Source organism: Hippocampus comes, unplaced genomic scaffold, assembly GCF_001891065.2.
Source record: "Hippocampus comes isolate QL1 unplaced genomic scaffold, H_comes_QL1_v1.1 scaffold47, whole genome shotgun sequence".
Taxonomy (NCBI): domain Eukaryota; kingdom Metazoa; phylum Chordata; class Actinopteri; order Syngnathiformes; family Syngnathidae; genus Hippocampus; species Hippocampus comes.
In genome coordinates this window covers 616731-631591 of record NW_017806029.1, presented here as the reverse complement: position 1 = coordinate 631591, position 14861 = coordinate 616731, and positions in this window count along the sequence as shown.

Here is a 14861-nt window from a genome sequence, read left to right as displayed (position 1 = left end):
CACACACACACACACACACACACACACACACACACACACACACACACACGCACACACACACGCACTCACACACACACGCACATACTGTATATATATATATAAATCTCATTCAACCTGGTAAATTCCCTCCGTAGGTGGAGGATGTTACCATACAGGAAAACATTGAACACTTAAAGTGAAAATTTGTTTCCTCGTCGTCTGTGTTGCCCAGCCCCATGCGAACACAATAGTTTCAGATACTATATATTGTTGCTAGTCATTTCTCTGACATGCACTAACTAACGAACAAACAAACATACAAACTACAGAAACTGAAAAAAAAAAACAAAGTAAATGACAACCACACTAGTATTTTGATAATTTGTAAGATTTTGCTGTTTAATTCATGTTCCACAATTATAACATCAATCGGAATGTCGTGTTTAGACTTATGGGGGTGCATAAAACATATTGTCAAAAATATGTTTGCCTTGATTAATAGTTTTTGTATCATCGGCACTTCACAAGGCCATTAGAGAAACAGAGTAAATGTTTCCCAGCATCCTTTGTTGTAGTTACAAGCAACACTTGTTAATGTGTTGTCATGCCTCTTTGATGTGTTGATTTTCACAGATATCAAGTAATATAGTTGCAGAGGTGTTCCTTCAAGTTGTGCAGTAAATTATTGCTCCGTTTAGTTTTAAATTCGTACAAATTTTGGTGAAAACCTTGACAACTGAGGTACAGCGTTATCATGGCCTTGTGTGACAACGTGCAAGTGGAGTTGTGAGAAGATCTTTAACCCTTTCAGGGACAGCAGTTACTACAGTGGACATCTTATCATGTTATCAGGTTACTGAGTGCATAAAAGGTTAAAAGAGACACAAGCCATGGAAAATTGCTGCGTTGGCCCTTAGTACCCCCTAGTCCGTAACCTTGATTTGTCTGCTCTACGGCCCCAATTCTTAAAAAAAAAAAAAAAATCTGGAAAAACATATTGATAGCAGATTATGCACTTTCCTAGACACATACAATCTACCCAATGACATCAGGTGCCAATTCAGAACAATCCAGTCACCGTCATTAAGAAATGATCAGTTCCAGAGACAAAAAGAAGTCTGCTGTTAGAGGCTTTATTTAGTTAGAGGCTAATTTACAGAAAGCATTTGTGACCATAAACCATATTTTAATAAGCAAATTGGTACAATAAGGGATTCAATGGCGAAGTGATAAATTGGATCAGGAAACAATTTGTGATATGGGAAAATATCTCAAAGCATTTCGAAATAATGTGCGGTGTCCCCCAGGGGTCAGAGTTGGGACCAATACTTTTTCATCTGTGCAAAAAGAAACATGCATAAGTCTCCATTCATTCTTGTTTTTGGAGGAACACATGCACACACACGCACACACAAACACACACACACACACACACACACACACACACACACACACACACACACACACACACGCACTCTTTTAGCAATTAATATGGCACAGGCTGAAACGTAACCTTTTTGTGGCCCTTTGACGGCATTCTGCTGCAAAAATAGAGACATCAATCAATATTGTGCATAATAATCAGTGTCCGTTCACTTTTGCATGAAGGTATTCTAATCGGTATAAGGTGTATGTGTAATATCTTCCCTCCAAACTTTGCTGCTGTACATTGCAAATGTCTCCATTGTGAGACAATAAAGTTTTTTCTTATCTTATCTCTAATATACCTCAACAGACTGTTAAGTAGCTCAATTTAAAAACAGATCAGGGACTTTCGATCCCACAACGGCGTACAGTTTAAACACCAAGTTATGCCCAATTCTACCTTTTGTCAAGTCTAGGAAAATATCAAAAGAAAGCACACTACGCCAGATGTGCGCTGAGCACGAAAATAGGGCCCCCCCCTGTCATCTTCACACCTCTGTGTTGTCCGATTGACTGCCCGTGTCCCGAACCCTGCCTGTTACTAAACAATATGTTTTAGTGGAACTCTTTGCCCCGAGTAATTTGCTTCTGATCTCCAGTACCATAGAGACAGAATAAAACCAAAAATATCATGCTTCCAGTTATGCATAAAGAGACAGAAAACATTCACAGTCACTTCACATTCTCGCAGAGTGGGCACTGAACCCACACCGCTTTCCCTTTCCCAGAAGTCAAGCAAACAAACCACTCCGCCATCACTGATCTTCACTAAAATCCTTCATCTTCAACAAAATCCACAAGATCAAGCTGAAGACATTTCCCCCGAAATAAAAGACACTCCCATCAAAAGTCTTCACCGTGGGTACGTGTTCTTTTGATGATCTGGAAGATATTTTGATCCGGCCAATAGCGAGTCTTTTACTGTTCAACTTTCAAACTATGGCACCAATGACCCCAGCATGCACATTAAAATTGAAGCTCACTGTACCCCAAATACTCAAGGCTTCACTGCTACCCAATTCAGAATTCTCCTTTTAAGTTGCTCTCCTGACACTATGACTATTAGCTTTATGGTGTCGCAGAAGGCTTTCATCGTTTACTGACTACGAGGCACATGAAAGCAAGAGAGAACCGCTCTGATATGAGTCCAAGATAGAGAAGAAAAGAAAAAAAAAGAAGCGATCAACCGGAGCCACAGAGATGAATGAGAACGCGACGGAGCGGGAACCCTCTGTCATAGGCGCATGCTTCACACAGTCTGAATAACAGAAGTTTTGTGGAGCATTACAATGAGTTACTGTAACGTTTGCTGTTACACGAGCCGCATGGGCAATATATACTTGATTTTGATATCGTAAAATGCCCACCAGAAATCTTCATTTGCGGGTGGTGGATATTGTGAGAAATCTTTGATTTTTTTTTTTTCAATTTTTCTGTAAAATTTACCGAAAAGTATTTCACCCTGGTTGGTCGAGTTGTTAGTGGGTCGACCTGACAGTGCAGAGGTCATGGGTTCCATCCCGGCTCCGGCCTTCCTGTGTTGATATTTGCATGTTCTCCCCGTGCCTGCGTGGGTTTTCTCCGGGTACTCCGGTTTCCTCCCACATCCCTGAATCATGTGTGGCAGGTTAACTCATTCACTCACAAAGACGTTTTTTAAATGTCTTTTCAGACTTGGTCTAGAATTAGCTGGTACAGAAAATTAATGGAACATTCTAAATTGTCCCGAGGTGTGACTGTGAGCGCGGATGGTTGTTCATCTCTGTGTGCCCTGCGATTGGCTGACGACCGGTTCAGGGTGTCCCCCGCCTACTGCCTGAAGACAGCTGGGATAGGCTCCAGCATGCTCCTCGACTCTTGTGAGGATAAAGCGGATGAGAAAATGGATGGATGGATGATATTTAACCCTTTCAGGGACAGCGATTACTACAGTGGACAGCTTATCATGTGATCAGGTTACAGGGTGCAGGAAAGGGTTAACACTGTCCCCAAATTTTAAAAACTGGTCGATTTCTAGTGCGTGACTGCGACCCCACTCACTCCAGCAGCAGTATGAACAAGTTCGCTGATGATACCACTGAGACAGGACTCACTAGATGGGGGATGCTTACTTTGGACGACTTGGAGTGGCACCACCAACATCAAGGTGGCGATAACGCATTTCAGAAAGGAAAAAAAAAAAGTTGCTGAAGTTCCGGATGAGAACCATTGAGCCACGTTTTAGCAATCCTGGATGCGGGGGAACACTTTGCCACAGCGAAGTACTGCTGAATGGTGTCGGGAACAGGAGCAGAGTCGTCTGGTCCGACTGCATATCGAGAAATGTAGCAGAAAATGAACATTTACACACTGTCCCTTTATGATATATAATGGAAGCTGTGACTCACGACGCTCTCATTTTACAAGAAATATTAATACATGTATTGTCCCCACACTTTGGGAGTGTGAACTGAAAATGTGCTGAGAGCCTCAGCTGGACATCACAGTTTGCGTTTTTACTTGAGTCGCATCGTGATTGTTATATTTTACATTTCATCGAAAAGTTTTTGTGTTTTTTTTTCTGTTTTTTAAGCTTTATGTCTGCATTATAGATTTTAATGACTTTAAGGATCATAGTTTGCTTCGTGAAGTATTTGGAAACAGCTCTTTGCCATCGCGCTTGAACATTAAGCGCTTAATTGTTGCTGAAATTCTCATCCGTGACAATCGTTTGCCGCAAAACAAAAAGCAGCAGTATGGTTTCAACAACAATAAGGTCATATGGTTGGAACATACAGTAGCTGATGATTGTGTAAGAAGCCCATTGATAATAGCTCACAAAAGCCTCTAAGTTTCCCCAGAACACTGACAGTGTTTGAAAAACCCGGCATTAATAAAACTCATCTGAATGTTTCACATTTCTAAGACTGTTTCTCGCCCGCCTCCAGTAAGTCAGATGAGGAAATGGTTGTGCTTTTGGGACGTCCTCGGATAATGTGGTCTGTTTTTCTCTTGTCTCGCCCACGGATGCAAAAATGTTTGCACATTGTGGCAGAGAAGCAAGGCTTGAGTGAAAGCCCCTGCGTGAAAAGATGGGAGGAGCGATCATTTGGTGCAGTGAAGATGGTGAAGATGGGGAAAAGAGACGAGGGACAAAAAAAAGATAGCGGAAAGTGTTTTTGTGATAATGGATGGAAATCGTACAAAAGGAGGAAAACCAGGCAAATAAGAAGACTAAGGAACTCGAAAATTAATGTAGAATAGAGAAAAACAAAAGAGAAAGTGTACAAAAGGAAAGACAGGCAGGGATGAAGAAAGAATGAACACAAGCTACTAAGAAAATGGCAGAAAAACTGCAAAAAAGATGCCGATGTACAATAACTCTTCAGGGAACTTATTATTGCAAAGAAAAGTTCTAAGTTGGCTTCCCCATGAACTTTCTTATATTGGTTATTAGGAAATCCCGCATTTCGAATTTTGTGAGCCAAGTGGCTTAAATCATTTTGATTTAAGCCCACATTGACGACCGTATTTTCCGCACTTATAAGGTGCTTCGGAGTATAAGGCGCATCTTCAATGAATGGCCGATTGTAAAACTTTTTTTATATACAGGACGCGCCGCATAGTAAGGCACAGAGAATAGAAGCTACAATAGTGGCTGTGGTTGCTTTATGATCCATAGATGGAGCTACGCTAAAGGTAATACAATACAATACAGCTTTATTTATACTGTAGAGCGCTTTAATAACCGCTGCAGCTGTAGCAAAGCGCTTTTCAGAACATTTAAAACACGATGTAAAAGAAAAAAGAATATTGATCCATATAGAAGGCACTTCGGATTATAAGGCGCACTGTCGGCTTTTGAGAAAGTTTTATGCTTTTAGGTGCGCCTTATAGTGTGGAAAATACGGTAACTTTGGTTCCTTGCCTCTTCATGGCCTTTTATGGGGCGTAGAATTGGGGGTACAGTAAATATACAGGGAGAGGAAAAAGCAAGAATAGCCCCCCCCCCCAGGAATACTTCGGCAAAAGATTAAATGATCAGAAAGGAAGGAATAGAGTCGTAGAGAGTGTGCAATGAAAAAGAAAAACTACAAAAGACAGAAAGTGGGGGGTGTTGTGGAGGAGGCGTTACTGATATGGTCTTTGGGGTTTGATGGCCTAACACTCGGCACGCCCACACCACGCCGGCCGCTCGATTACCAGTCCTGTATTTCAGGCAAGAGCTCCCGAGTCATCCGGGGGTGGAAAGCAGCGGGGGCCGCACTCCCCTCCAGCTTCTTCATCAGAAGATCAATCAACATTTCTCGGCTGCAAACACAATCCCCTCTGTGCGCAAACGTTTCTCCGCTCAATTTAGCCCCGAATCTGCAGGATCGTTCAACTTGTATTCAAAATGTTTCGTCTTTCTTCTGGGTGTCACTAGGGCTTCCTGAAGTTTTAGGACGGAGAGAAAAACACAATTTCACTACCCCTATAATTAGCCCTTTTTTTTTGTATTTATGAGGAACTGTGGGATGTAAATGTACTACTAGGAAAAGACAAAATAATCCAACCCCAATTTACGATAAACAGTTTTTTTTCCCCACCCTTAGTTCAGACAAGAATTTGTCAGGAGCCACAAAGCAGTCAGCGAACTGTGATTTAATTTTTTCATAATTGCCTGCAGTATTAGGTTAAACCGTAAATATACCACAAACTATAACCCCCCCAAAAAAATGTGTCATTTACAACTCATATAAACATCTTACACCATTAGTGTACCCTTAAACATAAATGGCTTAACGCTTAAACGCGTAATAATACAGTCGCGCCAATTGACTCAATTTTTTTGCGGTGCTGTTAAGTGGAAAAATTTGGTTGTCATCAGGACGACGACGATGATGAATTCGATACGACTGCACAGCAAAGTAGAGGAGTTACATCGCCGCTCCTCTTCCTCAGACACCTCAGGAGGAGCTGTAATATTTTTGCCGCAACGGGCTCGCCGAAAAGGGTGAGAGGCAGCTGTTTTTGCTGCTCCGCCAAATTCCTGCAAAAAAAAAAAAAAAAACCAACAGTTTATTTTCTTCTTTACGCACCATTCTGTATTTACCCGCTTCGGCAGACACTAAATTACCCGTAGTGTGAACAAAGGCGGTTAAATCCGGACCTTCAGAACAAAATGTCAATCTTGAGTTTCTAAAACACAACGAACAGTTCATTTTTTTTTGTAAGCATTTCTACTGGTGAAATCGTTAGCATATTTGAATGGTATTTGAAGCACGTTGATAGTGTTTTAATTTTCATTCCGTTCCTTGCTTGTGTTTTATTTTATCCTAAACCCTTTCATGACCTGATAACCTGATAACCTGATAAGCCGTCCACTGTAGTAACCGCTGTCCCTGAAGGCGTTAATATTGTTGTAATGTAACTTTTTGTGTTTTGTAAATGCATGGAGAAATGACGAGAGAAAAGTAAAAAATACTTTGTCGGGATATACAGTATATTGTTGTCTGGATATAAAATTACAGACATCGGGGATATAAAATTTTGTCTAAAGCGCAACTATTCTGACCAGCGTCACGTCTTCGCTTGGTTTCAAAGTTAAGGTGGAGCATATCATTGCTTTCCTGTTTTTTTTATTAACTTTGACATGACTGGTCGGCCAGGTGGTCCAGTGGTTAGCGTGTTGACCTCACAGTGCAGAGATCGTGGGTTCAATCCTGGCTCCAGCCTTCCTGTGTGGAGTTTGCATGTTCTCGCCGTACCTGTGTGGGTTTTCTCCGGGTACTCCGGTTTCCCCCCACATTCCAAAAACATGCATGGCAGGTTGATTGAACACTCCAAATTGTCCCTAGGTGTGAGTAAGAGCCTGGATGGTTGTTCGTCTCTGTGTGCCCTGCGACTGGCTGGCAACCGGTTCAGGGTGTCCCCCGCCTACTGCCCGAAGACAGCTGGGATAGGTTCCAGCACCCCCCTTGTGCAGATAAAGTGGATCGGAAAATGGATGAATGAATGAATTACAAAAAAGTGTATTATTTCAAATAACCGCCGAAGATTGTTTCGAGTTTCTCACTTCAAGTTCCTCAAAACACAAACAAACAAACAAACAAACAAACAAACAAACAAAAACGAATACAGAAACAGCTGTTTCCTACACACTCATTCAGTAGCTTCCACATAGCTTACTTGGACAAGTAGCGGTTCAGAGAAAGCCACTCTAAACATTCACTAATCTTGGTGCAGTATGTGAAATGCGTAGATTTATTTATTTATTTTTTTTTTTAGATCCGTGACTGTATCTAAAATTTATATTAAAATGCTAGCACACATATTTGTCTTCTTGTGTTCAATGTCACATCATTTTGTGCCTGTTCAGGCTACTAGCATGGTTACAAAGTGCAAAGAAGTCCCATGCGAAAGTGGTTCTCTTTATTTTATTCAATAATTTGACAACTTGAGTACAGTCGTCGATGTAACTTTGTTGAATGACGATGTGCAAAATGCTTTACTGACCATTCCTTGTTGGAATTACTACAGACAACAACACAGATGAATAAATGAGCCCTTTCGGGGACAGCGGTGACTGCAGTGGATGGCTTATCATGTGATCAGGTTACACGGTGCAGGAAAAGGTTAGGTTAGATACTCTTCAAAAGTGAATAATATCGGAGTCATAATTGCAAATGATCGAGCGCTTTAAAATGTCACGGAAGATCTATAAAAGAATATTGTACAGTAAGTTGCCTTTGGAGAGTGATGCCAATGTGATGATTGTATGCAAATACTGCAAAGAAATTTCAAAAATGGAGCATCTTTCCCCTCCTTTTCTTCACTTCATGTTGCTTTACATTGTTTGGATGCCATCATGTCTGTCGTGGCCTGTCACTGTCCACCCACATGTTGTAGTTTTCACTGTCACCCCAAATTGCCAAGACTCCCCCCCACCCCCCAGCAGTCCTTCCATCCCCCTACCAATTCTTCCCCTATAAGACACACATGCGTGCATGCGCGCACACACACACACACACACACACACACACACACACACACACACACATAGGCTGACCATGTGGGAGATGTCTGCCTGTTTGGCCAGCAGATTTTCTTTCTTCCTGGGGCCGTGGGTGGTTTCTGTTTTTCTTGGTAATTCAGTGTAGGTGGCTCTTTTCTCTATTGAGGCTGACCATTACTTTACAGGGCAACTGAAATCAAGTATGACAGTGGAGGGAAGAAACATTTTAATTGTCAGTGCAAAACATTCATATTCAGAGAGACACTCACACTCGAGGCATGACGAGCTGACACAAATGTTAAGAACGAAGAGGCAATAAAATCAGCCGTTAAAACAAGAAGTTACCAATTTGAAATAAAGACACTGATATACAGAAGATGTTGGCCAATTAATCATTGGGGTCGAAAAATGAAAAAGTGTTTGCTGGTGTTAACGATCATATAGACAGCTACGTAGGCTGAACATATATTTTTATTATTAAAATGTGTTTTCTAAATTGTATTACTGTATTTATTTTTTACTGCTAAAAACAGGGTAAACATCACATTGATTTCAACGAAAGAAAGGACATGGCCTCACTGTTTTGTCGGGTAGAGAAGGTACCAAACTCTTCTAATTTATCTCCAAAACGTAATGGCTATTTTATTTCGGGAATGACTCTCTCATGTCTGGTGGATCACAGGGGAGCAGCCCAAGATCAGCGGGTCAGAATTAATTGGTATCCACTCATTAAAGTAAAGATCCCCTGTCTCAGTCATGAGATGGAGCCAGGCTCCATCATTGACATTTGACTTGTGTACCATCATCAGAAGCTTTCATGCTAATGTCCAGGAACAGCAGTCTTTAAATGCCCTTAATATTGGCCTCATTAGAGGATGGAAGAACAGCGAATATTCATCTACCGTACACGTATGAATACTTTGTTTGTGTGTGTGCTTTAACGGCCTCATCGATATTTATTGTCATGTCAAAATGAGAATTTCGACTGAAAGTCACGGAAAACAATTTGTGTCACCTAGTACAGAAAAAAAATCATTGACATTTGACTTGTGTACCATCATCAGAAGCTTTCATGCTAATGTCCTCGAACAGCAGTCTTTAAATGCCCTTAATATTGGCCTCATTAGAGGATGGAAGAAGAGCGAAGATTCATCTACCGTACACGTATGTATGAATACTTTGTTTGTGTGTGTGCTTTGACGGCGTCATCAATATTTATTGTCATGTCAAAATGAGAATTTCGACTGAAAGTCACGGAAAACAATTTGTGTCACCAAGTACAGAAAAAAAAAATGCCACTTTTAATGGTTTGTCATCTTCACATCTCCCTGACAGTGCAGTCTGTTGGTCAGCTCGAAAATGTATTGTTTGCAACAATACCAAAATTGACTCATCGGTAGTATCCTGGTTCACATAAAGGACTTGTAAGCAGCCGAACTGGGATCATTTTCCACAAATTATAAAAAAATGTATGTTAGGCTTAGCTTAAGATGAGCGCAGGACCCACAGGCAGACACAATGAACTCAGAACACGTTTTATGATCAGGAAGAGGAACAGGTTGAGGGGGCAGGAACTAAAGGCAGTCAGAAAAAACAAATCAAGGTCTACAGGAAGGCTTGAACGTAACAGCTAGGCAGCAGCAAGTACAAAGTGGACAAACTGGCAACGGGCAACTTTTCAGACTGGCCTTTATGCTGCAGAGGAGAGTGTGGCTGACGGGGTGAAGACTGGCAGGTGTGTAAGTGAGACAGGTGCAATGATTGGGGAGATGCCCAGCCCACACTGAATTAAGGGAACGGTAACAAAACACAACAGAGGGAGGGGCCACACAGTGGACCACTGAAGACAGACAATGTATTGGAACAGTGTATGAGACTCAACGTGGTGGGAAACTACCGGGATGAACCCCACTCTAAGTCCACTAAACTGAGGGGCAATAACTATGCCCTCACCACCTTGGTGCCTCCCAATGGGCACCAAGGCACCAACAGAGTGGAAGAGCGCCCAACCCTTCTCGGGAATACTGGTAGAGGATCCAACTATGGTGACATTAAATGTCCCGCAAGCTAGCTTCGGTGGCCAGAGATCGGACCGCCGAGGACCCAGCCTATACTTTTGGCCCCTCCCACGGGTGAATGGGGTCATGGGAAGTGGGACCCACATAGAAGTTTCGGGCTGTGCCTGGCAGGGGCACTATGGGTGCAGGCCCAGCCACCAGGTACTCGCCAGTGAGTTTCAGCTCCAGACCTGGTTCTAGAGGGGGGCCCCGTAACCCGGCAGAGTAAAATGTGATCTAATATTATAACTCATAATAAACGGGCTGTGAGCCATGCTATGTCTGGTCCCAAACCGAGGACCTGTTTGCCATGGTTCACCCTGACAAGTCAGCTCCGAGGATCATTGTGGCACGCAAATCCCTCCACCAAGGCAATATGATTTCTCACGGAGGGGATCTTTTATGCTTTTTACATGTGTCAAAAAATGTATTCTCAAAAATGAAATATTTTAAGAGCACATATGTTGAACATTTACATGTATTTTCCATCCATCCATCCATTTTCTGCTCCGCTTTATCCTCACAAGGGTTGCGGGTCGTGCTGGAGTCTATTCCAGCTGTCTTCGGGCAGTAGGCGGGGTACACCCTGAACGGGTTGCCAGGCAATCGCAGAGCCACATGGAGACGAACAACCGTCCGCGCTCACACTCACACGAGGGAATATTTGGAGTGTTCCACTAACCTTCCATGCATGTTTTTGGAATGTGGGAGGAAAACGGAGTACCCGGGGAAAACCCACGCAAGCACAGGGAGAACAATGCAAACTCCACCCAGGAAGGCAATGACCGGAATCGAACACTAGACCTCTGCACTGTGAGGCAAACGTGCTCACCAGTCTACACTGTGCTGCCCGCGTGGATTAAAAAAGCATTTTTGTCACATTTCTGGTTTGGAAGTGTGTTGTCCAATGTGCCCTCCCCATATCACTGATGAAAAACTGTGACCCTCAGTTCAATTTTGGCATGACCTGAAGTACTTCGTAAAAAAAAATAAACAAAATAAAATAAAATAAAAATAATAATAAATGATCATTATTTTCAACTATATAGCCAAGCTGCAATTCAAAGTCTGAAGTATCAACACCATTGCGATGAACTCCAGCACACTTTGTAACCTTAGCGAAGACAAGGGGGAAAGAAAACGACTGAATTACCACTGCATTCTGCAACTCCCATTCTGCTGAATTGTTTTCGAGAGTAAAGCGGGAAGACGGACAGAGACATCAAGAAAACGGTGAAGACATTAAGCAAATGGCTTCATCAGAGACAGTTCATCTTCACCTGTTGACTGCGTACTTGTGGAGGCGCTTCATTTGTCTTCCAACACCTCCCCTGAGCTGGTCAGGTGTCAGTCAAACAAATGGCCTCGCTAATTGCTATTCGCGGCAGTCACTATGAGGCATGAGTGTTGGTGCAACTCGCCATCTCCATTGTGCCTGTGGGTTTGTGTGTGCGTCGAGTGTAGCATAGCCTGCAAAGCTGTACAAATACGGTTGACGTTCACCCATTAGCCTGTCAGTATATTAATCATGCAGCAAGGTCCCCTCTGCAATACATTGCTGTCCATCAAATTAATTAACCACTATAGAAGTGATAATTAATGTGTCTCGGTCTTCCGTCTTCCCAGCACTTGGATCTCTTGAAGTTGTTTTGCACCCTTTTGTATTTTCTCAACCAAAATGCGTGCAAACCAGCACAAAGGTTCAGTCCCAATCCTGTACTTTATGTATGTAAGTTAAACATTTAAAAGAAAAGTAGTGAAAAAACAAAGCTGATAACAGGCTTATGAAGCTCTACAGCAGGGGTGTCAAGCTCATTTTTGTCACGGGCCAGATTTTAGTTGCAGTTTCACTTGGAGGGCTTTTATGACTGAAACCATATAAAGAAGTCAAGAATAACGGTTTATTCACCTATTGTTTAAGTTACTGTAATGAGGGGTTTGGTCACAAGAAAATTCTGACGGTATCACTCTTATTATTACAAAAGTGAATTTGAAATTTTGGTCGAGATTTTAGCATGCATCATGAAAGTTGCCATCTTTGATTTGCATTTAAAATGTATTGATTTATTGATTGATTTTAAACCGCAGCCTATCTCAGCCTATCTCTGATGGGCGAGCGGCAGACTTCATACTAGACTGGTCGCGGTATTGGCATACATAGATAATGATACATAAACTGTGTGTGTGTGTGTGTGTGTGTGTGTGTGTGTGTGTGTGTGTGTGTGTGTGTGTGTGTGTGTGTGTGTGTGTGTTTTAGTGTGGGAGGATGTCAGGAAGACAAATGACCCCAACGTCATATAAGCAGCGGAAGCCATATCATTAGCCTTAGAGTTTGAAAACGGAATCAAACATATTTATTTTATGCCACTTGCCAATTCAATATGAGCCTTCCAATTTAAAATGATGATGATGTGAGGTAAAGCGGGTAAACATAAGCAAGAAGCAAAAAAAAAAAGAAATCGACATTAAAACTAACTCGCTTGGCCCATCCGACAAGTTTTTATGGAAATCTTTTTTTATGGACAGTGATTACACAAGCAATACCTGATGAAAAAAACATCCATAATACGATCACACACACTAAGTCGGTCTTGTCTTATTATTTAATCCGATCAGAATCTTATTAAGTAGGAATGTTGGCATGACCACTTTTGACTTGCGAGAGGAAAGGACGGCGCATGAAGCTGGCGTTCTCGGATAGGCATTGGTTTGCAGTGACTGTTTATTTTATGATTTGTTATTTTATTATTTGACGTTAACTGTTCTGTAAAGAACACCAAGAATTTTAAACATCAGATGAACGGTTCTGGACAAAATGAGCACTTTGTGCAAGGACAAAAAAAAAAAAAAATCCTTTTTTAGGGAACGCTTTTGTGAAAATCTGGTGGTTAAAAAAAAGTCGCCTTTGTATTTGAGTAAAGAGTACAGTCGTAAAATCCTTACTCCCCCCCCCCTCTTTATTAACCCTTCCATGTACCCTGTAACTTGATAACGTGATAAGCTGTCCACTGCAGTAACTGCCATCCTTGAAAGGGTTAACTGATTTTTTAAAAGTGGATTTCCAAAATTAAGGCTTTAAATTTGACATCCATAATGATAATAACAAAAGTTATGATGATGATGGTGATGACTTATAATAATAATAATAATAATAATAACAATTATTATTATGTTGAAATGTTTGGATGATAGTCATTAATTAACGAGAAAAAAAAGTAATTTTATGACAATAAATAAAAAAAAACAGTCGCCTTTGTCCTATCAAAAGAAATACACGTAGCTTTATCTTCTATTCATGGTTAATGGTTTAATGCATGAGGAAAACATTTGTGAGAAAGGCTCATTGATCCTCCCTCACTAAGGCCATGATACATGGGCAACATTTAAAGCGAGTCCTGTTCCCTGCAGCAGAATATTTTACCGATATTGATTCATTCTTGACATTAAAAAGCCACTTTGTGCCTTGTCTTTGTCTCTTTGTCAGTCATCAGACAGACAACATTATGGTGTCGATGCGGCGTCCATAAACATGATTATTGAATTCAGAGTGTATCTACAAAGATAAAGATAACTGCACTTTGACCAAGTTCAAATTTGTCCAACAAGGTGGCACGGTGGCCTTCGTGTGTGGGGTTTATGTGGGTTTTCTCCGGGTACTCCCGTTTCCTCCCACATTCCAAAAGCATGCATGGCAGGTTCATAGAACACTCTAAATTGTCTTTAGGTGTGTGTGTGTGAGCGCGAATGGCTCTTCGTCTACTGTATGTGTGCCCTGTGATTAACTGGCGACCAGTTCAAGGTGTCCCTCGCCTACTGCCCGAAGACAGCTGAATACGCTTTTTTAACATCATTTTTCCTACTCACTACCATGGCTCATGATTGTGACAACTGTCGTTGAATGACTTTGATGGCTTTGTGGTATTTTACGCTTACCCTGACAGGACACTCACAAAAATTCCTGGAAATGTCAAAGTCTTCGCTGATTTCAATTTAACTCTTGAGAATTGTCGTACTGTGTTTTTAAATGTACGCTACATGTGCTGAGTTTTTTTTTTCTCTGGCTCAAACTATCCTCCCATTTAGGAGAATGGTTGTAGTCTATCGTTTTTGGTTTTTTTCCTCCTCTTCGCGACTGTTTTCCTTTCACATCTAAGATATTCTCGTTCTGTCTCTCCCATGTTGGTTATTGCCGTCTTGTCTATGTTCCTCTGAATGGGTTGTAATTGGGAAGTAAATTCCTTGTGTGTTTTTGGCAGACATGGGCCAATGAATCAGATTCTGAATTGTAACCACACTGAAATAATGATGATACACACAGGCCTTTACGTCATGCTGAAACATGACGACTGGGTACAATGAACTCGCAACGAGACAGACTAAGACACAAGGTAAATCAGAACAAGAATCAGTCGCTCGATCGATTC